This window comes from Salmo trutta, chromosome 28 (assembly GCF_901001165.1).
Source record: "Salmo trutta chromosome 28, fSalTru1.1, whole genome shotgun sequence".
Lineage (NCBI taxonomy): Eukaryota > Metazoa > Chordata > Actinopteri > Salmoniformes > Salmonidae > Salmo > Salmo trutta.
The window spans coordinates 22,820,107-22,847,472 of NC_042984.1; the positions used below are offsets into that span (position 1 = coordinate 22,820,107).

A 27,366-nucleotide genomic window follows, 5' to 3' on the forward strand; every position below is an offset into this window, starting at 1 on the left:
GTGTTGCTGATTAATCGTCCCTTGTGAGCGACGTTTAATTTAACATGCAAATCTGTGTCAGAGGATCCTTTCAGTGGGAGTGGGGAGGGAGCAGGGACATACTAGAGACAGACACTACACCCGTGGGGAGAAAACAGCTAACACAAAGTCCATCAGGGACGGAGAACAGCTATTTCCAACATTTAGACAAGGTAGAAAATGTAAGAAATAGAAAGCTAATGGAGGTAACGAGAGGTAGAGTGTTTCTTTAGAACACCACTTCTAGTCGTCAAGAGCTGTCTAAATGAGCTCACTGTATTTAGATCCTATTGTTTCTGCCCTTCTCGCTTTCTTTGACGCAGTGAACAGACTGTTGAGACTTGAGAGGATGAGAGAGCGAACAATGGAGAGAGAACAGTTTGCCGAGGGACAAGAGGATTGTTGTACAATCCACTAATCTGCTAGCAGGAGCTGTCATTGACTCAGCAGAGAACAGCACAGGGACAGGGTGCTACAGTGTCAATAGAGCCAGCAGCCTCCGCCATCCACTTCATCAGCACTAATATGGGATGTATGGGAAGGGACATTAAAAAGGTAATCATATCTCAGAGGAAATGAGACGCTCCTCCCCAAGACAATGACACCATTTTATAGGATGCTTTCAAGTCCTCTAGATCAAAAGGTTTGAGAGTGGGATGGCACAGGGCAAGGGCAAGAAAGAGACATTCTTACTGAACCTAAAGGAGCAAAACACAAGCATGTTTATCATGACCAAGGTTTTGTGACATCTGGTGTAGAGTAAATTGAGTTTTCCAAACAAATCCATGAAATCAAGAGATTGAAATCCACTTAATCTAATTTAGTGGGACACTGAGTTAACACTGACACACAGGGTCATCATCTGCTCCTTCCTCCACACTGTGGTGCATACAGAAGCCGAATACATGGTCATCATCTGCTCCTTCCTCCACACTGTGGTGCATACAGAAGCCTAATACATGGTCATCATCTGCTCCTTCCTCCACACTGTGGTGCATACAGAAGCCGAATACATGGTCATCATCTGCTCCTTCCTCCACACTGTGGTGCATACAGAAGCCTAATACATGGTCATCATCTGCTCCTTCCTCCACACTGTGGTGCATACAGAAGCCTAATACATGGTCATCATCTGCTCCTTCCTCCACACTGTGGTGCATACAGAAGCCTAATACATGGTCGTCAACAGGGAGCTTTTAACCATCTTCCTCTCACTGATCTCCTCTCTATGTCCTCTCAATCTGCCTCTCATCCAAGCCTTGTTTCTATGGAGAAGAAAACAGATATGAAAATAAGCTATTGGTCAAGAGTCTAAAAATACACCCCCACTCAAGGACAAAATTCGACACAACAAAACCCCATGAAGACGTTTCAGAATATCCTTTCCTTCCTTCCTTTTACCTCTTTTTCTCCCCAATTTCGTGGGATCCAATTGGTAGTAACAGTCTTGTCTCATCACTGCAACTCCCGTACGGACTCGGGAGAGGCGAAGGTCGAGAGCCGTACGTCCTCCGAAACACAACCCAATCAAGCCACACTGCTTCTTGACACAATGCCCACTTAACCCGAAAGCCAGCCGCACCATTGTGCGGGAGGAAACACTGTACACCTGGCGACTGTGTAAGTGTGCACTGCGCCCGGCCTGCCACAGGAGTCACTAGTGCGCAATGGGACAAGGACATCCCTGCCGGCCAAACCCTCCCCTAAGCCGGACGACACTGAGCCTATTGTGCGCCGCTCTAATGGGTCTCCCGGGCGCGGCCGGCTGCGACAGAGCCTGTGGCACGGCTAGCACTGCGATGCAGTGCCTTAGACCACTGCACCACTCGGGATGCCGTCCTTTCCTTCCTTGCTGAATATATTTAGTTATTTACTATGAATACATTAGATTATACAGGGTCACTGAGCTGCATGTGTACTGGGCACAGTAGACGAGACAGACACATTTAGGCACTTTGATTTTCATGTAATTTTATTTTTTACAAATGGACCCAAAAATGTACGAATTGTGGTGGCGCCACGACATGACAAGCTAGCAAGGCTTTTTGACAAAGTGAGCTTCACGCTTCAGTGTGCATAACAGCACAGGCAATTTGGCACTCCGTGTCCACAGGAGTGTCCCACAACATGGTTACCACAGTGCACTCCAACACAGTGTAGTCACAGAGTAGTGTAGCCAGTGACACATGAGGCTGGCTGGTGGAGAGAGACTCTGTAATGTAATTGCCTTGCAGTGTACCACCAGCTGACCTACACCCACTACATGGTGTATTGTATTGCTGAGAGCAGTCAGATAGGTAGCCAGGGAGTGGAAAATAATACAAAAAAGTATTCAAATTAATGTGAACGAATTCGGTGCTCGAATGAGTTTTACACAGTATATGCTGCATATAACATCTGTTTTTACTTAAAAGGTCAGAATAATGCTAGTCGCTTATACATATGTAATAGCCTTGGTTGTAGGAGAAAGAAGAGAAGAGTAGAGAAAAGATGAGAAGAGTAGAGAAGAGATGAGAAGAGATGGGGCAAGATGACCAAGTACAATCTATTGGGTGACTACATACAGCTCAAGGTGAAATGCATGGTGACATCGTTGCTCCCGTCATGATACAGTTAGGTTGCCCAGCAGCTTAGCAGTAACACTTCCTCTCTTGGGAGTCTCCATGATGATGTCACAGAGAGAGAAGACAGTAACAGGGTTATGAAAGGTCTTGGTCACTGGAGACTGGTGTCAGGGACAGTGTCTGTTCCATCATTCATATTCAGTTTTCCTTTTCCCCCCATGAGCAGCATAGTGGAACATAGATCAGTCAAGCTATCTTATCATGCATCATTTGCTTGCTGTAAATAATCAGTTACAACTGTTTTTCATTGACTGACTTTACTAGACTGTTCATCTTGGAATATTGATAGCAATAACACCTTGCAGAAATGTTTTTCTCTCTTCTCTTCGAATATGATGAAATCCTGGTACATCAACATTTCATAGCAACAACATCCTTCCTTGCTGTTAGGTGTCTTGACATTTCTACATAATGGCCTATTCCCCAGTCACGGGTGTCACTGAGGCTCATGAAACCTGATTAAATGCATCTCACAATGAATAGTCCACAAAAGGGAGAGAGAGAGGTCAAACCCAAGGTCATGGATCTCATATCACAGAAGAAAATATTGTCACTTAGAGCAATTGCTAATGCAACGTTGGTCCCTATAATCACGTCAGTGATACATGATACTGTCTGAAATGGCTGTGTATCGCTCTACTCATCCTGACTATGACATCTACCTGGAGAACACCCACTATTCTGGATGTAAGCCAGCTCCAGTTCCCTTAAAGCCCACTAGCAGTGACATCATTGCTGGTAACTCCCTAGCAGCAGATAGAACACTGGCACCACAGTGACTAAGCAGAGAGAGAACCTTCAGCAAAGAAGGATGTGTTAATTAGTGTCACTTCAGCGTGATGGAGTAGAAGCCATCAAACCTCCAGAGAGGCGCCTCAACATACAGTATTGTAGTATGTGTATGGTGGTGGGAGCTGGTACTGTTTGCCTGAACCTGCAGGTATAACATTTGAATGAAAGACAAAAGGGAAATGTTCAGCACAATTGTAATTTATTTTTAAGTCATTTAGCTAGCCTCTTTTTTTTAAAGGTCTGACATACAGACATGCTATTCATAGCGAATTCAATGCGACAATTTATTCAAACAATAATCTGCCAACATGCCAACACAATTTCACAGGGTTAAAACATGCTTAAGTAGCATGTTCTTCTGAAATGTCGTAGAGCGGGCCTCTGATTAGCAGTCACAGCTAAGGTTGCAAAGCTACCGGTAATTTACCAAAGTTACCCGGAATCTTCAGTAATTTACGTAATTAACAGAAAATCTATGGCAATATATCATAACTTTGGTCATTTATAATTGAATAACTTTTTTTTTAAAGTATTAATATATAGTATTCATTTATTATATTTGTGTCCATATTGTCTATGAGTTTCTAGTAGATAAACCATATGGTTCAATAGAATATAGCCTAGTTAATGAAAAAAGTATCTTAACAACAATGGCATTCTTTTCTATTAACTCTGCAACTCTAAAACTTTTTCACAACTGCCACCAGTTTGACACCAAAATATTGACATCAAATACATATTGACATAGTAAAATAAATTCAAAAATAAAAAAAGGATATTTCATGATGAAACCCTCACATTAAACACCAATGGTATTCACTACGTTGATGGTTTATATTTAGAATATTGTTCTACAGATTTGTCATTCTATTTTAAAATCATCTTATTTAATTATTTCATACACTGTACTTTATATGTGACAAGGCTACACCGAGGGCCAGACACCTGTGATTATCTGAAGGACCCAAAAGGGCCACTAGATGTCTTGTGATAGATTACTTTAAATAAATTCTGGTAGTTTATTTGCAAATTCTGCTAGTTTATTGGTAAACTTGGAAAGTTTCCAGTAATATACCCTCTTTTTGTAACCGTTGTCACAGCTCTCAGCTGCCCAGAGCTCATTGAAGGTCTGCCTGCAGCAGCAGCAGCAGTTGGGAGGAGAGTAGAGCACAACCAAGCTGCTACACTATGACATCCCTCAATATGCCTGGCGAGGATTTGTTGCCGAATCAAGCTGCGGATGAATTATTAATCACTCCTCCAATGACAAAATAGGCTTTTAATTGCTGGAAGTCCTGTTGGACAACAACAACATCAACGGCCCGGACCCCGACTGATGCAAACTCATTCCATCGACCTGCCCCTGCTCTGACTTCCCCTGGCCTCCTCTGCTCTGACTGAGACAAGTGTGCCAGATTGCATGCTGTAGAGACAGGAATCACTCTGAACAAGGAGAAGGCTGTCCTGCAGTCCTTCTATACTTTATCAATTGCTCTGTGCGTTGCAGTGTTAGATCTCATACAGACTACAGTATTTTTCTCTAATGGTATGTTATGTTTCACCCACAATTGGGATTTGCACTAAAGCTTTTGTGTTATTACATTTGCAAAAATGAAAGAAAAAGGAAACAAACCTCAGATAATTTAGTTAGACTGCAAGGATTTGTCATGTATAAAAACAGAACCACTTTTTCAAATACTCCATCAAATAGAGTAGAGATGGGACAGGACAGAGAGGGGTATTAAAAAAAGAGATATTGTGCATTGCATTTAGCATGATGTATTAGGTTACGTTAGGTTACATTATGAATGGAAGACGGTGGTACAATACCATAGGAATTATAGGACGTGTTGTATCATACGTCTTACCAGGTTGTACAATAGCATATGAATTTGATGACGAAACCTATCATACATTTTGGTAGATGTTTAGTATTATATGTCTTTCTCTGGGACCAGGTTTCTTTTTGTGCCATAACAACAAAAGTTGGCAGTAGGGGAAATACCGAGAAAGGTTAGGATAATTTACGTAAAAGGTTAGGAGAACTAAAACAAAAGTTTAGGTGAATTTACGTCGCAGGAATAGGTGAATTTGGTTACGTTTAGAATACATGTTAGGCGCAGGATAAGCTAAAATGCTGCAGTTGTCCCCAACGGGACTTGAACACGCAACCTCTGGATCGCTACCGAGACAGTCGCGGATTACACCCACCCACGCACCAACCAGACCAACCTCCCTACTCTCGTTTCTGTCTAAAGTAGACCATTAGTAGATATCCAACTTATTAGAGGCGCTGATAAATCCTGTACGTAAAGTATGGTTCCTTTGACTTTGAGGCCAGGCTGCATTACTGAATCTATTCACGTTGCTTTGTATGATTTGATTACCTGACAGTAATTCAAAGGAAGTTATAGCTATAGTCAATGTTATAGTCTTATTCTGAGAATATGGCCAGTACTTTAGATTTGTTGACATGTTGACCAGCTACAACTGTAAAGTTTCAAACATATCAAACAAACTGGCATCAGGGATAACTTCTGGGTAGACAATATAGGACACATACATTCTCTACTGTATATCCACACAAATTCAGGCTGTATTTGGATTTCCCTTAGTAGGTTATGCTCTTGAGTTTAACAAGATGGTATAGCATATACAAGCACCATACATTGAAATCAAAGATCAATACCTTCACCATCTAAGTCTCCATTGGCTAGAATACCAATGAACTCCACATAGAGATGTGCAAATAGCCATACATATTGTACACACGTAACATACATTACAAATCTATGCTGCGCAAAGTAGCCTAAGTTATGTGAAATGTAGCCAACTAAACTGAACATGAGAGAACCAGCAGTCTGTAAGTCTATCCATGTAAACTCGACTGCAACATAGTAACATAATTCGCATATCTCGCAACATTCCTCACACAAAAATAGAGGCAATCATTCAATAGCTTACCTTATTTCATCCTTTACTGTTCGGTGGGTGTCGGTCACACAATACTTGATATCCTATTACATGTCCCAAAAATATATGTCATTTTTATCGACAATATGACTGATGAGTATGTAAACTGCGCTGATCTAAAATATCGCACAGGTTTAGATTGGCAGTCTTTCTCAGTCTAATGGAATGAACATTGTTTTCTGTCCTCCGCTGTTGTGTCCCCCTGCGTGTCGAAGGATAAACGAGGCTAAATTGGACCCCCGGCGGTAGACTACCCATCACAGAGTCTCATTCATGACACGTTTGCAGTGGAGACGCGTTTCTGTGGCACCCGGTGATGCTGCGGCGTTTGGTCAATGGAGACATGGGATGAGAGGTGGGGGTGTGAGCAGTGGGCAGCACAGGGCCCTGAAACAGAGCATTTCAATAATTACTATAGTGATCAGCTCAATTTATAGCAAACTGTCATTTACAACAAGGACATCTGCATTTGACATACTAAATTAATTAATATGAATGAATATTTGTTGAAACAAAACACTGCATGTGTGCAGTGCATGTCTTATATTAAACATAGCCTTTAAAGGAATTCAGGTGGTTGTAATTTTCTGAGCATTCTCTATTTCTAATGGGAATAGAAGGTATGATTAAAATAATCTGCATTGTTATGGTTTATTACAGGAAAAGTGTGTGTGTGTGTGTGTGTGTGTGTGTGTGTGTGTGTGTGTGTGTGTGTGTGTGTGTGTGTGTGAGAGAGAGAGAGAGAGAGAGAAGGGGGGATATGTGGAAAGGAGAAAATATTTGACTAAAAACATCATAAATATGATGATACATTTTAGATGGGCTTGGGTATTCCAGTTCCTAAAAGATAAACCATGTTTTCTTTTTTATTACTACTAGTTCTTTAATACCATCCTCCAGCCACTTAACCATTAAAATATATCATAAATGGTCTTTGCTCTGGTCTAGCCACTGTCATCTAGTTGATTGCAATAAGGTGCACTCGGCTAACTAAGCAATTGGATCTAGAATCCATAGAATATATTACTGTACATGGTGCGCTGGTCAATTCTCAAAGTTATGACATACTAGATACAGTATCTCAGCAAGCATGTCATTTCTCCTGGAAGCAGCAGCCAATATAGACTTTGCAAGATGCAGGGCTTCCATTGCTGAAATATTTATTGGATTACGTGGTTATCATTTGAGAGGCTGATAAAGCCATGTCCACTGCACAATCTATGTTATGAGATGGCCCATTTCATAGAGCAACAGCAGGCTTGCCTTAGGGGTGGGAGATGTATATGTGTGTGACTGATTCCATGTTTGAAGTTGTGGTCTTTCATCATCTGCGATAGTCTGTGCTCTTCGGTGCTCTATACGGTATACTTAATGTTTTCACAAGAGAAAAAACACATATACTGTATGCTGTTGCATGTAAGGCCTAAAGCATGTTTCACCATAACCCTAACCCTAACCCTAGCTTTATGTTCACATCCCGGTTCAACCCTAACCCTAGCTTTATGTTTACATCCCGGTTCAACCCTAACTCTAGCTTCATGTCCACATCCCGGTTCAACCCTAAACCTAGCTTCATCTCCACATCCCGGTTCAACCCTAACCCTAGCTTCATGTCCACATCCCGGTTCAACCCTAACTCTATTTTCATGTCCACATCCCGGTTCAATTCTAAACCTAGCTTCATCTCCACATCCCGGTTCAACCCTAACCCTAGCTTCATGTCCACATCCCGGTTCAACCCTAACCCTAGCTTTATGTCCGTATCCTGGTTCAACCCTAACCCTAGCTTTATGTCCATATCCCGGTTCAACCCTAAACCTAGCTTTATGTTTACATCCCGGTTCAACCCTAACTCTAGCTTCATGTCCACATCCCGGTTCAACCCTAAACCTAGCTTCATCTCCACATCCCGGTTCAACCCTAACCCTAGCTTCATGTCCACATCCCGGTTCAACCCTAAACCTAGCTTCATCTCCACATCCCGGTTCAACCCTAACCCTAGCTTCATGTCCACATCCCGGTTCAACCCTAACTCTAGCTTCATGTCCACATCCCGGTTCAATTCTAAACCTAGCTTCATCTCCACATCCCGGTTCAACCCTAACCCTAGCTTCATCTCCACATCCCGGTTCAACCCTAGCTTCATGTCCACATCCTGGTTCAACCCTAACCCTAGCTTTATGTTTACATCCCGGTTCAACCCTAAACCTAGCTTTATGTTCACATCCCGGTTCAACCCTAACCCTAGCTTCATGTCCACATCCCGGTTCAACCCTAACCCTAGCTTTATGTCCATATCCCGGTTCAACCCTAAACCTAGCTTTATGTTCACATCCCGGTTCAACCCTAACCCTAGCTTCATGTCCACATCCCGGTTCAACCCTAACCCTAGCTTTATGTCCATATCCCGGTTCAACCCTAAACCTAGCTTTATGTTCACATCCCGGTTCAACCCTAACCCTAGCTTCAACCCTAACCCTAGCCAGACAAACATTTATATTGTGGTTTCCAACTTAATAACAGTCCCTATGGACCATTGTTTTAACCATAATAACTTTACATTTGCCCTTTATTCTAAGTCTATAACTCTACCTTCCAATGGCCCGTATACAAATAATCCTTCACTTGCCTAAATAGTAGGTATGTTTTCTGTTAGGCATCTTGCTTTTTTGTGACCCCGGGGAATGCAATGTAAAAAAAAATACTGTGTCTGTGAAATAGTAAACTATGGTACTTTATTTATGTGATAGAATTGTCTAAGCTTTGAACGCTATATTTTAATTCTGACACACATAATGGGACAATGTTAGCTTGCACCATACGTCTGCAGTGTGAGTAATCCCCAGTTTGAATTTGAACTGACAAAAACTGACGATCTGTCCTCTCCTGAGAAATGGGAGGAACATAAAGGATGCTTAATGGGATAAGACCATGACTAGCATCTCAACATCTAGTAAATATGTAGATTGGCCAAGCAGCCAGTGGATGTGTTATACACTACCTACCTTTTGTAAAAGATTCTCAGGGATGATCAGACAAAGTCTTGTCACATCCCTTATAAACACAATTCATTGGTCTTTTTTGGTCTTTTTTTTGTTTACCCCCCTTTTCTCCCCAATTGGTAGTTACAGTCTTGTCTCATCACTGCAACTCCCATACAGACTTGGGAGAGGCGAAGGTTGAGAGTCAAGCATCCTCCAAAACACAACTCAACCCAACCCAACCCAACCCAACCCAACCCAACCCAACCCAACCCAACCTGCTTCTTGACACTTAACCTGGAAGCCAGCTGCACCAATGTGTCAGAGGAAACACTATACACCTGGTGACCGCGTTAGCATGCACTGCACCCCAGCCTGCCACAGGAGTTGCTAGTGTGCGGACAACCTAACCCAGACAACGCTGGGCCAATTGTGCACCGCCCCATGGGTCTCCCGGTCACCTGCGACAGAGCCTGGACTCGAACGCAAAGTCTCTAGTGGCACAGCTAGCACTGCGATACAGTGCCTTAGACCACTACGCCACTCGGGAGGCCCCACAATTTATTTGTCTGAAGAAGAATTGTTGCAGCTAGTTAAGGAGAGAGGTGGAGAGGTAGACAGACACAGTCACAGCTGTAGCAGGAGGACGTGAGGCCCTGACATGCCTATCAAGAGACAAGCAGACCGTGGCTAATTAGTTTAGCGACAACAGCCTGTTTAAGTCAAAATATATTGATGCTTCAGTAGACTCAGGTGTTTGCAAAGTACATAAGTAATTATTGCGTTTTTCTTGCCAGGCCTTACTAACACAACATTTTCTCAGTAATTGTGCATACATCCTTGCAGTTCAGCATAATTATGTTCACGATGGATAAGGAAGAAAGTATAGTAATTCATTTCAATTCCAGAATTTTTCCACTTCCAGCATTTTGCAAATTGGTACCTACTATGATTACCTACAGTAACTTCCATACTGTACGTGCATTACAATGCTTGTCTGTTGAACACATCTGATGGTGGTGATGGAAAAGGGACAATGAAAAGCTTTCAAGTAAACAACCCACATTTCTGATAGACATATCTGCTGCTCATGGCACTCTATTCTGCACAACCAAACATCTCTTTTCCGACTAGGAACAGGCTATTCTCTCTGCCTTCTTACTGTAAGTCATGCACATACACTTTACACACCAAAGAACAGTACAGGATTTGTTGAGCATTAGTATCTGGGGAGAAGTTGTGTTACTGTCAACTGCCAGACTCTGCCCTGAGAGGATCAAATTAGCCCATCTCGTCATTGACAAGCTGTTCCCTATGCGCATCTCCTTACACAGTTACCCAGGACCGAGTCCAGGACTGATAAGCTGTATGTCTGTCAGAGGACTCACAAACAATAGGGAAAAGCATATATTATATGGAACATATTTTGCATTATACCTGATGTCAAATCTGAGCTCACTTAGAATATTATACATACGATGACAAAATCTGAACTAAAACATATTACTTTTAACACCAAATTCTTAATTCTGAGAGAGGGGAAATATGCATGTTTTGACAGAAAATATGAGAATAGAATACAGATATGGATATGACTCATATTCATCACTCTATCCTGGAAATATGACATCACTGTGTTTGCTCAGTTTTCTTTTTTTTATAGCTAACCCAGCACTCAATTATAGTTCTATGGTTTACATGAATGATTCAAAATATACATGAGAGCCTTGATTCAGCTAGATGTGAAGCACTCAGATTTACAACAGAAGAGAGGAGCTTGCCATGCCAGTTTTGAGAGCTGAGAGTGTTTTTATTGTGATGAAATATACATCACTCCATTCTCATGGCTGCATGTTATACTATGTCACCTGGAATATCCTCATGCAGACAGAAATGTGCAGGCAAAGTCGGAATTTATTGAATCATGTTAGTCTTCAAATTTGTAAGAATTTTTCAGGGTTGACATGCAGTGCTGAAACTAGTACAATGTGCACTTAAACATTCGATCAATTCGTGAGGTTTTGTGTGAAGCCAATTTTAGCATTATTCATTATCCACAATACTGTACAGTGCATTCGGAAAGTATTCAGACCACTTGACCTTTTCCATTTTTGTTATGTTGCAGCCTTATTCTGAAATAGATTTTTTTTAAATCCTTAATCGATCTACACACAATACCCAATAATGAAAAAAAACGTTTTTTATTTTTATTATTATATAAAAAAAATAAAAAAAACATTTACATAAGTATTTAGACCCTTTACTCAGTACTTTGTTGAAGCACCTTTGGCAGCGATTACAGCCTTGTGTCTTCTTGGGTATGACGCTAGAAGCTAGACACACTTGTATTTCAGGAGTTTCTCCCATGCTTCTCTGCAGATCCTCTCTAGCTCTGTCAGGTTGGATGGGGAGCGTCGTTGCACAGCTATTTTCAGGTCTATCCAGAGATGTTCGATCGAGTTCAAGTCCGGGCTCTGGCTGGGCCACTCAAGGACATTCAGAGACTTGTCCCGAAGCCACTCCTGCGTTGTCTTGGCTGTGTGCTGTTGGAAGGTGAACCTTTGCCCCAGTCTGAAGTCCTGAGCGCTCTGGAGCAGGTTATAATATAGGATCCCTCTGTACAGTACTTTGCTCCGTTCATCTTTCTCTCGATCCTGAATAGTCTCTCAGTCCCTGCTGCTGAAAAACAACCCCACAGCAGGATGCTGCCACCACCATGCTTCACCGTAGGTATGGTGCCAGGTTTCCTCCAGACGTGACGATTGGCATTCAGGTCAAAGAGTTCAATCTTGGTTTCATCAGACCGGAGAATATTGTTTCTCATGGTCTGAGAGTCTTTAGGTTCCCTTTGGCAAACTCCAAGCGGGCTGTCATGTGCCTTTTACTGAGGAGTGGCTTCCGTCTGGCCACTCTACCATAAAGACCTGATTGATGGAGTGCTGCAGAGATGGTTGTCCTTCTGGAAGGTTCTCCCGTCTCCACAGAGGAACTCTGGAGCTCTGTCTGAGTGACTATTGGGTTCTTGGTCACCTCCCTGACCAAGGCCCTTCTTCCCCGATTGCTCACTTTGGCCGGACGGCCAGCTCTAGGAAGAGTCTTGGTGTTTCCAAACTTCTTACATCAAATCAAATCAAAGTTTATTTGCCACATGCGCCAAATATAACAGGTGTAGACCTTACAGTGAAATGCTTACTTACAGGCTCTAACCAACAGTGCAAAAAAGGTATTAGGTGAACAATAGGTAAGTAAAGAAATAAAAACAACAGTAAAAAGACAGTGAAAAATAACAGTAGCGAGGCTATATACAGGCACAAGTTAGTTGGGCTGATTGAGGTAGTATGTACATGTACATATGGTTAAAGTGACTTTGCATATATGATAAACAGAGAGTAGCAGTAGCGTAAAAGAGGGGTTGGCGGGTGGTGGGTGGCGGGTGGCGGGACACAATGCAGATAGCCCGGTTAGCCAATGTGCGAGGGCACTTGTTGGTCGGGCCAACTGAGGTCGTATGTACATGAATGAATAGTTAAAGTGACTATGTATATATGATAAACAGAGAGTAGCAGCAGCGTAAAAGAGGGGTTGGGGGGGGGGCACACAATGCAAATAGTCTGGGTAGCCACTTGATTACCTGTTCCGGAGTCTTATGGCTTAGGGGTAAAAACTGTTGAGAAGCCTTTTTGTCCTAGACTTGGCACTCCGGTACCGCTTGCCATACGGTAGCAGAGAGAACAGTCTATGACTGGGGTGGCTGGGGTCTTTGACAATTTTTAGGGCCTTCCTCTGACACCGCCTGGTATAGAGATCCTGGATGGCAGGCAGCTTGGCCCCAGTGATGTACTGGGCCGTACGCACTACCCTCTGTAGTGCCTTGCAGTCGGAGGCCGAGCAGTTGCCGTACCAGGCGATGATGCAACTAGTCAGGATGCTCTCGATGTTGCAGCTGTAGAACCTTTTGAGGATCTGAGGACCCATGCCAAATCTTTTTAGTTTCCTGAGGGGGAATAGGCTTTGTCGTGCCCTCTTCACGACTGTCTTGGTGTGTTTGGACCATTCTAATTTGTTGGTGATGTGGACACCAAGGAACTTGAAGCTCTCAACCTGCTCCACTACAGCCCCGTCGATGAGAATGGGGGCGTGCTCGGTCCTCTTTTTCCTGTAGTCCACAATCATCTCCTTTGTCTTGGTTACGTTGAGGGATAGGTTGTTATTCTGGCACCACCCGGCCAGGTCTCTGACCTCCTCCCTATAGGCTGTCTCGTCGTACATTTAAGAATGATGGAGGCCACTGTGATCTTGGAGACCTTCAATGCTGCAGACATTTTTGGGAACCCTTCCCCAGATCTTTGCCTCAACACAATCCTGTCTCTGAGCTCTACGGACAATTCCTTCGACCTCATGACCTCCATTCAAGTTGTAGAAACATCTCAAAGACGATCAATTGAATCAGGATCCACCTGAGCTTAATTTCAAGTCTCATAGCAAAGGGTCTGAATACTTATGTAAATAAGGTATTTCTGTTGTTTTTTAAACATTTACAAAAATGCATAAAAACCTGTTTTCGCTTTGTCATTATGGGATATTTTGTGTAGATTGATGAGGAATTTTTTTTATTTAATCCATTTTAAAATAAGGCTGCAACGTAACAAAATGAGAGTTTACCCATTGGTGTGTATAACTTGTTTTTTCCTGTGGAGGGTTGGTATTAAATTGCAGACTGCTCCTCATGCTAGTGCCCCCAAGATGTCACGCCAATTATTTGTCTCTGTGGGAGCAGCCTATTTGTGGAGGCTATTCTTAAAATAAGAACAGGAAGTCACAGCCTCTCTGTATCCTCTCCTGTTCCTGAGTGGACCGATAGGCAGACCATGCTTCACCTCTCGCTGTGGGCCCTGTAGGGTCAGCCTACCAGAGCAATGGCATAGTTATGACATCACAGCCCACGTGAACCACAACCTATTTGTTCCATTCTCACCCACTGAAGAGTCATACTTCAGTCACTGAGCTTCTCTGCTGCTCTATTTTGGCCTTTTTCAGACAGATCTTTTACCACATAACCTACTCAAGGCTCTGTCAAATATCAATCCTCCCACTCCTCTGCCAGTGGGTAGATTTGATTTGAAACAAATTTGACGTGTCCTCAGTTGACTGTCCCTGTACTAGAGCTTAGCATGTAGTTGCAAGGATTCTGCAGCCTCCCACAGTGTCATCCCTTTACCTGAGACCTGTAGTAGCTGATGGCCTCCATATTATAAAAGCTGTAGTTGATAGTACTGTAGTTTATGCGACACTCGCCACAATATACAGCCATGAGAAATGTTGCCATGGAATCCAACGTAATGATCAGTCAATGGTGATGGAAAGAGAGGGACAGGAGGATAGGCGAGGAATCAGAGAGTCAGTTGGCATCAGAGGAGGCTGGTCGGAGGAGCTATAGGAGAACGGGCTCATTGTAATGGCTAGAATGGAATAAATGAAACAGAGTCAAACATGTGGTTTCCATATGTTTATGTGTTTTATATCGTTCCATTTATTCCATTCCAGCCAATCCTCCTATAGCTCCTCCCACCAGCCTCGTCTGAATGGCATGTCAGATAAAGCAATAAAGGAGAAAAAAGGGAACTGGAGAAGGCTGCAGGGGTAGAGTGCAGTTGAGAGGGGAGCATGCACAAGAGACAGAATTCCAGTGAGAAAGGGAGAGGAATTCAAGTGAACAAATGATTATGTAAGAGATTGGTCGACAGGAAGAGACACACATAAAAGAGGGAAAGAGGCCATGGAGGCTGGAGAGCCGTAAGCCCACACCGGTCCTAACCAACTCTATAATCTGGCTTTTACTGATTGCTCAGATCAGAGTGGGACTCTTTTAACCTAATTAAATAGGCCTCATGTTTCATAAGGACGGGCAGTCACGGGTAGTGAGGCATGGTAACTGACAGGCATATACACTCTCAATCTCACAAACATGCAGGTTATTCTCTCTTTGCCTGTCATAAAGAGATATTGAGTATCTACAAACAATTCTCAGAATGCTTCCAAGAAGTGATGTACCATCATTTCTGTGAAATAGAGATTTAGTCTTGCCATGTCTCCAAGGATTAGTGCTTTTTACTATCACTCATGTCTGTGTTATCTTTTTTCCATCTGTCCCTGTGGTCTTTTTTATGTTGGGGCTGACCTGTAGTTACAGTAAGTGCCTAGAGCTGGTCTGTCTCAGTTTGACCCAGCAGCCAATGGTTCTATCTAAAAACAACATCAGTGCTGTAATCCTGGCACCACTGAGCCAGTACCACAGATGGCTCTGTGAAGCCAGCTCCAGCATCTACTGGCCTTATTCATGTTGGACAAAAGAAAGGGGGATAAAAACAGGAGTCCTTTTTGACATTTCTGAATGTGTTAGTCAAAACTTTAGTAGTAAAGACCAAAATCAATATTTCATCAAATATATTTTTTCTATACAGTACCAGTAAAAAGTTTGGACACACCTACTCATTCAAGGGTTTTTCTTTATTTTCCTATTTTATACATTGTAGAATAATAGGGAAGACATCAAAACTATGAAATAAAACAGGACTGATTTCCACCAGTCCATTGCTCGTGTTTCTTGGCCCAAGCGAGTCTCTTCTTCTTATTGGTGTCCTTTAGTAGTGGTTTCATTGAAGCAATTCGACCATGACAGCCTGATTCACGTAGTCTCCTCTGAACAGTTGATGTTCAGATGTGTCAGTTTCATCACAGTGCTTGATGGTTTTTGCGACTGCACTTGAAGAAATGTTCAAAGTTCTTGAAATTTTCTGGATTGACTGACCTTCATGTCTTTAAGTAAGGATGGACTGTCGTTTCTCTTTGCTTATTTGAGTTGTTCTTGCCATAATATGGACTTGGTATTTTACCAAATAGGGCTATCTTCTGTATACCGTCCCTACCTTGTCACAACACAACAGATTGGCTCAAATGCATGAAGGAAAGAAATTCCACAAATTAACTTTTAACAAGGCACACCTGTTAATTGAAATGCATTCCAGGTGACTACCTCATGAAGCTAGTTGTGAGAATGCCAAGAGTGTGCAAAGCTGTCATCAAGGCAAAGGGTGGCTACTTTGAAGAATCTAAAATAGAAAATATATTTGGATTTTGATTTGTTTAACACTTTTTTGGTTACCACATGATTCCATATGTGTTATTTCATGGTGTTGATGTCTTCACTATTATTCTACCATGTAGAAAATAGTAAAAATAAAGAAAAACCCTGGAATGAGTAGGTGTGTCCAAACTTTTGACTGGTACTGTATATATATATATTTTTATACCTAAAGGCCAATAACAAAGAGACTTCCAAACCTCTGTGCAAATAACAGTTTCCGGTTTTCCCCTCCCTACTCAGACCACTCCCAGGCGGTCCTACTTAAATTCTTGCTTGGGAAATAGTTTTTGGCAAAAAAAACAATTTTTGCCCATTTTAATGGAAATCTAATACAGTATGGTACTTAAATGTTACCCGGGAATGATTTGACAGTGATATAAAAACAGATGCATTGGGCCCTTAAATTTTATTTTGTCCCAGATACAGAAAAAGCTACTCTGTCCATCCATTAGCTAATTGTAAAATGGTTGCTCTGCAACAAGATGTGTATCAGAGTAATGAGTGTGTGGTGGGGGAAGTCAGACAGACTGCTCTATCACTGTGACATAGTGTTGTGGTTTGTTGGCTTTTATTTATGTTCTCTCTTTATACACATCAACCTTAATCCTAACTGATGTACAAAACTTTACACACAATTCATTGCATTAATTGCCACATCAATCATTTGACAAAACAGCTAAATATCAACAGCCTAAAACCGAAAACAAAGTAATCCATCATAAAAAGTGAAATCATCAATCATACAGTGAGTGAAGGAGACAATAGCCTTTTATGCTTACACAGCCTGAATAAGTGGAGTGGAGTTAGTTCATTTTGGGTAAAATATTGATCTTCTCATAGTTGCTACCTTTTAGTTTAAAGTAGATATATTTGTATTTGTTCTACTTTGTTGTTAAAACCTACCATTGTTTCTAGTCTTGCTTGTTGACAAGGACCCAAACACAATAAATGATGCACACACTGATTGATGCACCTAACAATGATGGAGTTTAATTTTCTTCACATTGTTGGTTCCAACCATTGGCTGGTCTTCCTCAATTTCCTCTTCCTCAATTAAACCCTATCCAATGTATAGTGTCTCATTATGCCTATAGGCCTACTATGCCAGTCTGAATTAATTTACATTGCTGCTCCTAAGAGGGGCTAAATCTCTCCTAAAGACTCATACCATAGAAGGCATCCTCTCCGAAGAGACCCTCTTATCCGCATCATATAAAAGTCAGGATATATTAAAAATAAGATATTTTATTGTCTCATACTGTATACAAGATAGGTGCAGTGAAATATGAAATATATTCGAACCATCGGTTATTGGCCCAACACTCTTAACCGCTTGAACAGAGGCACAGCAGGACTGCAAGGTGATTCTCTAGTCTTCCCCCATTATTCTTCCTCCTCCTGTCTCCCACACTCAGCTCTCTGCTCTTCATTCTGCAGATACTGTATCTGACCTCAAACAGTCGACCTGCACCTGCAGGGCCTAACAGGGAGGGGGAGAGGACCACCCAACTGAGATTGATGAGCAATTGCAGCCCCGACCGACCGGCTCCCCTGCGGGAGACATCACAGCCATGGTGAGTGGGCCTGATCTCCGGGTGATGCTTGTTCCAGTCGAGACAGCGGGGAAGAAGCTGTGCTTTTCCGATCTATTCCTATTTCTCCTTCCTTTGTATATGCATAATCAGAAACTCAGCAGGGGCACCAGGGCGTTGGGTGCATAGAGGACTCCATAACCTGAGTCCTCTCCACAATCATCTTCGTGCTGGGGTGGCCGCTCTCGCTCTGCTTAAAGCCCTGCATCATTTACTCTCATGCGGCTCTTTGCACCTATTTGTGCCCACTGGGAGCAGGAAGCCATAGACAATGGCTGAGAAAATGAGTATAATGGTCCCCATTTCAGGGAAGAACACATTACTGCAGAGAACCTCATTATTGATATGCAGCATTACGTGCAGTCCTCCGTTCTGGTTTCAGTAGTTAGCGTTAGCCTCTCCTGCAGAATGCAAAGGGATGATGGGTTATTTTTCGTAGGATGTGTGTGCAGCTTAACCTAATGCTCAACACCACCATCTGCTCAATACATTATATAGCATTGTATAATATTATATCATTATAATTCCTCATATAATACATAATACTATATTCCTAACATATCTAGCAGTAACATGTAATAGGTTAATACTACACACTGAGCCGTGTTTAAAATGAACTTTTAAAATCAATTTCTCTTTCAATGATGTCTTGAAAAAAACCTTTTCGTAACTGTGTTTGATTGAGTTGTGTTGTAATGAATTTGATGTGTGTTTTCTGTCAAAACAACATATTTATGTATCCATGCATTTCTAGGCCAAACTTTGACTAGATATAAATGACAGTGTAGTCAGAGGCAGACAAATTGTTCTCATTTTCAATCTCAGTTGCATAATTTCACAAATCTATTAGAGTATGCTCTCATTTTATAGTGTTATGATATGGGGAGTACTTTAGTGTGAGACATATAGTTGAACAATATACTACAGTCGTGGCCAAAAGTTTTGAGAATGACACAAATATTAATTTTCACAAAGTCTGCTGCCTCAGTTTGTATGATGGCAATTTGCATATACTCCAGAATGTTATGAAGAGTGATCAGATGAATTGCAATTAATTGCAAAGTCCCTCTTTGCCATGCAAATTAACTGAATCCCCAAAAAACATTTCCACTGCATTTCAGCCCTGCCACAAAAGGACCCGCTGACATCATGTCAGTGACTCTCTCGTTAACACAGGTGTGAGTGTTGACGAGGACAAGGCTGGAGATCACTCTGTCATACTGATTGAGTTTGAATAACAGACTGGAAGCTTCAAAAGAAGGGTGGTGCTTGGAATCATTGTTCTTCCTCTGTCAATCATGGTTACCTGCAAGGAAACACGTGCCGTCATCATTGCTTTGCACAAAAAGGGCTTCACAGGCAAGGATATTGCTGCCAGTAAGATTGCACCTAAATCAACCATTTATCAGATCATCAAGAACTTCAAGGAGAGTGGTTCAATTGTTGTGAAGAAGGCTTCAGGGCGCCCAAGAAAGTCCAGCAAGCGCCAGGACCGTCTCCTAAAGTTGATTCAGCTGCGGGATCGGGGGAACCACCAGTACAGGAATGGCAGCAGGCAAGTGTGAGTGCATCTGCACACAATCTTGCCTATGAACACAGCCATGAATAAAGAATGGTACCAACACACCTTCCGAGAGCAACTTCTCCCAACCATCCAGGAACAGCTTGGTGACGAACAATGCCTTTTCCAGCATGATGGAGCACCTTGCCATAAGGCAAAAGTGGTAACTAAGTGGCCCGGGGAACAAAACATCGATATTTTGGGTCCATGGCCAGGAAACTCCCCAGACCTTAATCCCATTGAGAACTTGTGGTTAATCCTCAAGAGGCGGGTGGACAAACAAAACCCCACAAATTCTGACAAACTCCAAGCATTGATTATGCAAGAATGGCCTGCCTTTAGTCAGGATGTGGCCCAGAAGTTAATTGACAGCATGCCAGGGCAGATTGCAGAGGTCTTGAAAAAGAACGGTCAACACTGCAAATATTGACTCTTTGCATCAACTTCATGTAATTGTCAATAAAAGCCTTTGACAATTATGAACTGCTTGTAATTATACTTCAGTATTCCATAGTAACACCTGACAAAAATATCTAAAAACTCTGAAGCAGCAAACTTTGTGAAAAGTAATTCTTGTGTCATTCTCAAAACTTTTGGCCACCACTGTACACTTCCATACCTCTAGGTTTAGGTGATGTGCTCTGCCAGGAAGCCTTCATAATTCTCAGGTGTGAGCAATCAGATGGTTGTCTCTTTTGGGGAGAGAGAGGAGGCCAGAAGGCTCTTCGGCTGACCTTTGTTTGTTTCTTTGTGTTAGTTAACCACTTTAGTTGGGCACGTCTTTTTTTTGTTGTTGTACATATTTATTTTGTCACCATGAACATTATGAAAATTTGCTTGGACTGGCCGAACAGAAGTGTCGTTTCCTGGGCACATGTTCATACAACACAGTCCTCATACGCTGATTTCTGACATAGATGCATACCTTAAATCAAGTTGCAGACCAGTTAAGTAGGCATAAGACCCCTAGCCATAATCAGTGCAGCAATATCAGTAGACTAGTTATTGGTTTCGTAACAATAGGTTTTTTATCGTTTTTAATCGATCTACATACACAGTATTTAGAAATGAACCACATGGCTACATAGCAGCCTCAATATTGCCTGTTGCCTCTGCACAGCAAATCATAGTTACGTCAGTTCTCTAGTATCTTTCTTCACTATCTCTCGTCGTACTTTAGAATTGGAGGATGAAAGAATGCTATATGTGAGTTTGTCTGTCTGCCCTGCAGGCTAGAGGGGAAGGTTTCACATCATTTTCTATTTTCAGAATGCAAAGTTGCAGAAAGTCAAAGTGTGGAAAATCTGTAGCATCCATAACAGATTTACAACAGAGTCGTGCAAGTTTAGTGAGTATGTAATACCAGAGGTGTAAAGTAACGAATTACAGCTACTCTAGTTATTGTCATTTGTTTTTGTATTTTTCAAAGTCAGTCATTTTACTTCTACTTTATTAAAAATTCATGTATGTAACAGTACTTGTACTTGAGTAGGATATTTCAGTACTCTTTCCATACCTGATTTTAATTGCTTTACATCCTTAATTTATTTTAAAATATTAATAGTATATTTTTGACAAATCCTTCAGGTTTTTTTTACATACAGATGTGTCTTTGCGGCGTTCATGTGCTATCAGAGTTATCAGAAGCTCTTAGTTCCCAGTGGGAAATTTCACTTGAATGACCCTCCAAGATGGAATTACAAGTGGGAAACTCTGAGAAAATGTTGTTACCCGAATTGACTTTTCAACCAAAAGATGTTAACAAATCAGTGTTTGACAATTACAACCTTATCATACGTATAATGTAAACTCAGCAAAAAAAGAAACGTCCTCTCACTGTCAACTGCGTTTATTTTCAGCAAACTTAACATGTGTAAAGATTTGTATGAACATAACAAGATTCAACATCTGAGACATAAACTGAACAAGTTACACAGACATGTGACTAACAGAAATGTAATAATGTGTCCCAGAACAAAGGGGGGTTAAAAATCAAAAGTAACTGTCAGTATCTGGTGTGGCCACCAGCTGCATTAAGTACTGCAGTACATCTCCTCCTCATGGACTGCACCAGATGTGCCAGTTCTTGCTGTGAGATGTTACTGCACTCTTCCACCAAGGCACCTGCAAGTTCCCGGACATTTCTGGGGGGAATGGCCCTAGCCCTCACCCTCTGATCCAACAGGTCCTAGAAGTGCTCAATGGGATTGAGATTCGGGCTCTTTGCTGGGCATCGCAGAACACTGACATTCCTGTCTTGCAGGAAATCACGCACAGAATGAGCAGTATGGCTGGTGGCATTGTCATGCTGGAGGGTCATGTCAGTATGAGCCTGCAGGAAGGGTACCACATGAGGGAGGAGGATGTCTTCCCTTTAACACACAGTGTTGAGATTGACTGCAATGACAAGCTCAGTCCGATGATGCTGTGACACATCGCCCCAGACCATGACGGATCCTCCACCTCCAAATCGATCCTGCTCCAGAGTACGGGCCTCGGTGTAACGCTCATTCCTTCGACGATAAACGCAAATCCGACCACCACCCCTGGTGAGACAAAACCGTGATTCATCAGTGAAGAGCACTTTTTGCCAGTCCTGTCTGGTCCAGCGACGGTGGGTTTGTGCCCATAGGCGACGTTGTTGCCGGTGATGTCTGGTGAGGACCTGCCTTACAACAGGCCTACAAGCCCTTTGTCCAGCCTCTCTCAGCCTATTGCGGACAGTCTGAGCACTGATGGGGAGACTGTGCGTTCCTGGTGTAACTCAGGCAGTTGTTGTTGCCATCCTGTACCTGTCCCGCTGGTGTGATGTCCGGATGTACCGATCCTATGCAGGTGTTGTTACACATGGTCTACCACTGCGAGGATGATCAGCTGTCCGTCCTGTCTCCCTGTAGCGCTGTCTTAGGCGTCTCACAGTACGGACATTGCAATTTATTGCCCTGGCCACATCTGCAGTCCTCATGCCTCCTTGCAGCATGCCTAAGGTACGTTCACGCAGATGAGCAGGGACCCTGGGCATCTTTCTTTTGGTGTTTTTCCAGAGTCAGTAGAAAGGCCTTTTTATTGTCCGAAGTTTTCTTAACTGTGAGCTTAATTGCCTACCGTCTGTAAGCTGTTAGTGTCTTAATGACCGTTCCACAGGTGCATGTTGATTAATTGTTTATGGTTCATTGAACAAGCATGGGAAACAGTGTTTAAACCCTTTACAATGAAGATCTGTGAAGTTATTTGGATTTTTACGAATTATCTTTGAAAGACAGGGTCCTGAAAAAGGGACATTTCTATTTTTGTTGAGTTTAGTTAGACTATATTGTCAATGCTCAGCAAGCTATATAACTTTATTATTCGCAATGTTAGCTACCTTATCAAGCTAGCTAAAATCTTATTTGTTAAAGAATTGTTCCGACTTCAAAAGCACTTGAACACAATCATGTCAGATTTCCCACTTCCCAGTTTCCCATTTCCCACAAGCACTTGAAGCCAGCTGTAACGGCTGTCGTAGAAAGGGGACCAAAGCGCAGCGTGTTGAGTGCTCATAATGACTTTTTATTTTAACATAGAACACTACAGAAATTAACAAAAGCGAAAACGATCAGCTCACAGTACTGTCAGGTACATAGACTAAACAGAAACAACTACCCACAAAAGCAGTTGGAGAAACCCCTACTTAAATATGATCTCCAATTAGAGACAACGAGAACCAGCTGCCTCTAATTGGAGATCATCCCCCCCAAAAAAGATAGAAATAGAAAAACTAGAACTAAACATAGAAATAGAAAACATAGAAAAACACAAAACACCCCCTGTCACGCCCTGACCAACTCTACCATAGAAAATAACATCTTACTATGGTCAGGACTTGACAGTACCCCCCCCCCCAAAGGTGCAGACTCCGAATGCTACTAATAAACAAAAACAAAAAAAGGGAGGGTAGGGTGGGTAACTACTGTTTATGGCGGCTCTAGTGCAGTCCACATAACCTTATTCTCCAGCAGAGGAGGGGCGTAACCCCCGCTCCACCCGCTGCTCCCTCTGCTTTAGTACCACCGGACCGTGGATTGTCGTCGAAGGAACCGGACTGTAGATCATCGCTGGAGGTTCTGGGCTGCAGGCTGCCGCTGGAGACTCTGGGCTGCAGGCCGCTGCTGGAAACGCCGGGCTGGGAGGCGTCGCTGGAGGCTTCGGACTGGGGAGCGTCGCTGGAGGCTCCGGACTGGGGAGCGTCACTGGAGGCTCCGTGCCATGGGTCATTGCTACAGGTTCCGCTCCATGGATCATCACTGGAGGCTTTGTGCCATGGATCATCACTGGAGGCGCCGGGCCATGGATTATCACTGGAGGCGCCGGGCCATGGATTATCCCTACAGGCTCCGGGCCATGGATTATCTCTGGAGGCTTCGTACCATGGACCATCCCTACAGGCTCCGGGCCATGGATCATCACTGGAGGCTTCGTGCCATGGATCATCTCTACAGGCTTCGGACCATAGATCATCACTGGAGGCTTCTTTCGTGGAGCTGGAATAGGTCTCACCGGACTAGGGAACTTCGCTGGGAGTTCTGGACTAGGGAACGTCGCTGGAGGCCGGGTGCACAGAGCAGGCACAGGGTATACTGGGCTGTGGAGGCGCACTGGAGGTCTGGAGCTTATGGCTGGCACAACCCGTCCTGGCTGGATAACCCCCGTAGCCCAGCAAGCGCGAGGCGTAGTGACAGGTCACACAGGTTTGTGTTGGCGAACTGGGGGTACCGTGGATGGGAGCTGGCGCAGGATAACCTGGGCCGAAAAGACGCACTGGAGACCAGGAACGCTGAGCAAGCACACTCCTTCCTGGCTGAATGCCAACTCTAGCACGGCAACTGTGGAGAGCTTGCACCGGGCTGTAGCTGCGCACTGGCGACACAGTGCGCATCCCCGCATAACATGGTGCTTGCGCGATCACTCGCCCCCCACGGTAAGCACGGGGAATTGGCTCAGGTCTCCAACCTGACTCTGCCAATCTCCCCATGTGCCCCCCCCCAAAACATTTTTTGGGGCTGTCTCTCGCACTTGCCTCGTGGTTGGTACAGCGCCTCATAATAACGCCGCTCCGCTTTAGCTGCCCCAATCTCCTCCCTCGGACGGCGATACTCCCCAGCCTGCCTCCAGGGTCCTTTTCTGTCCAGAATTTCTTCCCAGGTCCATTCCTCTCCACGCTGCTTGGTCCTTTTGTGGTGGGTTGTTCTGTAATGGCTGTCGTAGAAAGGGGACCAAAGCGCAGCGTGTTGAGTGCTCATAATGACTTTTTATTTGAACATAGAACACTACAGAAAATAACAAAAGGGAAAACGATCAGCTCACAGTACTGTCAGGTACATAGACTAAACAGAAACAACTACCCACAAAAGCAGTTGGAGAAACCCCTACTTAAATATGATCTCCAATTAGAGACAATGAGAACCAGCTGCCTCTAATTGGAGATCATCTCCCCCAAAACATAGAAATAGAAAAACTAGAACTAAACATAGAAATGGAAACATAGAAAAACACAAAACACCCCTTGTCACGCCCTGACCAACTCTACCATAGAAAATAACATCTTATTATGGTCAGGACGCGACACCAGCACTTGTTGCAACTCGTTAAAATAAATTACTTCATTCCTAATGTAGATTAATTTCCTCTCTTACTTTTTCAATTTAATACATGGAAAAGATCATGTGTAACAACGTTCAGCTAACCTTAGCAAAATGTGCTAATTTTCAAGGTCAATGTTTTTATTTTGAAAGTAACTCAATTTTACATTTTAAATGATCTACTTTTTACTTCATTTTTTTACACCAGTAATATTACTTCTTCTTGACTAAAATATATCAGTACTCTTCTACCCCTGTGTAATACAACCGTCCTAAAGACCTCCAATTACGGCCATCAGTGTCACGTCCTGACCAGTATAAGGGTTATTTGTTATTGTAGTTTGGTCAGGACGTGGCAGAGGGTATTTTGTTTATGTGGTTCGGGGTGGTGTTTTATGTAGTAGGGTGTTTGATTTATTATTTCCGGGTTTTTGGGGTTATGTTCTAGGTTTGTATTCTATGTTCTTTCTGGTTTGTTGTATGTCTATGTTTAGGTTGATGGGGGGTTGGACTCTCAATTGGAGGCAGGTGCTTTCTCGTTGCCTCTGGTTGAGAGTCCTATATATGGGTAATTGTTTGGTTTAGTGTTGTGGGAGATTGTTTCTTGTTTTGCGTGTGTGAGCATGACAAGACTGTTTTGTTGTTCGTGAGTTCTTCGTTTAGTTATTTTGGTGTTATCTTGATTTAAAATAAATACAAGATGAGCATCCACATTCCTGCTGCGTTTTGGTCCTCCATTCCCGATGACAACCGTTACAATCAGAGGTTGGCTGTCACAGGCTGAGGGATGTTTGTACAACTAATTATCTCATTCAGGCTGCCTGACAATATACTGTTTGTAGGATATGGCAATGGGGCATGGGATTAATGAAAGTTTGGACATTCCTGCATCATAGATGAACTACTACAGTCCCCTTTTATTTTACAGTTCAGTAGTCAGACTGCAAGGCCAGGAGGAGGTGACAACCAGTGGCAATTTCAGCATGTAAATCTTGGTGGGGCAAAAAAAACAAAATAAAAAATTATATATATATGTATGTGGGATGCATGCCAGCAAAGCCATTACACAACACAACACCAAACAATACATTAATTGCACTATAACGGTGACAAACGGTGCCCACAAACTGTTAGGGCCTACATAAAGCTGTCCCAACAGCAGTCACAACATCTTACCACTGCTACACCTGGCTTTCAGCGGAGCCTTGTCTGGCAGCGAAACAATTCATTCAGCCTAATTTACTGCCTTTTAAAAAGATAGCTGATATGGCTGACTTGCTTAAACAAATGTGGTTTCCAATGACAATTGAGATGTACAAACCATGACATAAGGGGACAACAAGTGCATAAGAGGCAATCCGTAATTTCGATTAAGATATTAATGAGCAAGCTAGGACGACGTAGTCAATATAACTATTTGCTTAGCACTTTTGAAATGTACAGTGACAGAATTCAGAACATAGGCCGTTCTTACAGTGTTCTCCCTGTGAACCAAGTCAGAACCGTAGGATAAATAAAGGGGCCACATACACAGACAATGAAATCTCCTACAAAATTTGATGATTAAATTTCACTAAAACAGGTTATAGGCTACTGTACATGTGCACCACCAAGTCAGAACAGTAGGCGAAATTAAGAGAGGTAAATAGACCAAATTATTAGGGTGAGGCACATGGGCTACTAACAGTTTACTACACAACATACACAACATACACTTAGTATTACCTTCTTAGTGTCAGTATACATATCTCCCTGGCATATTACATAATTTATGCAGTAGCATACAAGCCAATTTTGGACTTATTGTGCTGTGCTCACTTGAATAGGAAGGTGGAGCGGCGGTCCTTCGTAGGCAAATTTTGTCATCAAAGTCTGGCATTCTCTGGATTTATAGTGCTTTCAAGACAACTGGGAACTCGTAAAAAAACAAGGTTGAATCATGATGACATCATTGATCTTCAGGTTGTAGCTCTAGAAAGAGGCTTGAGTTCCCAAATTACAATTCTGAGTTGGATGACCGTTCAAAACGTATTTCCCAGCCAGAGCAAATTTTTTTCAGGAAT

General features: G+C 42.7%; 1 protein-coding gene across 2 annotated transcripts in view; it reads right to left on the reverse strand.

Annotated features, from left to right (window-relative positions):
* The window catches only part of LOC115165822 (disks large-associated protein 4), a 123,400-nt gene extending 116,682 nt beyond the window's left edge, over positions 1–6,718 (reverse strand). For both annotated transcript variants that reach the window (XM_029719231.1, XM_029719230.1), the window contains exon 1: positions 6,399–6,718. The gene's annotated coding sequence lies outside the window, so the exon portion shown is untranslated. The remainder of the gene's footprint in view (positions 1–6,398) is intronic.
* Between the last annotated feature and the right edge of the window lie 20,648 nt (positions 6,719–27,366).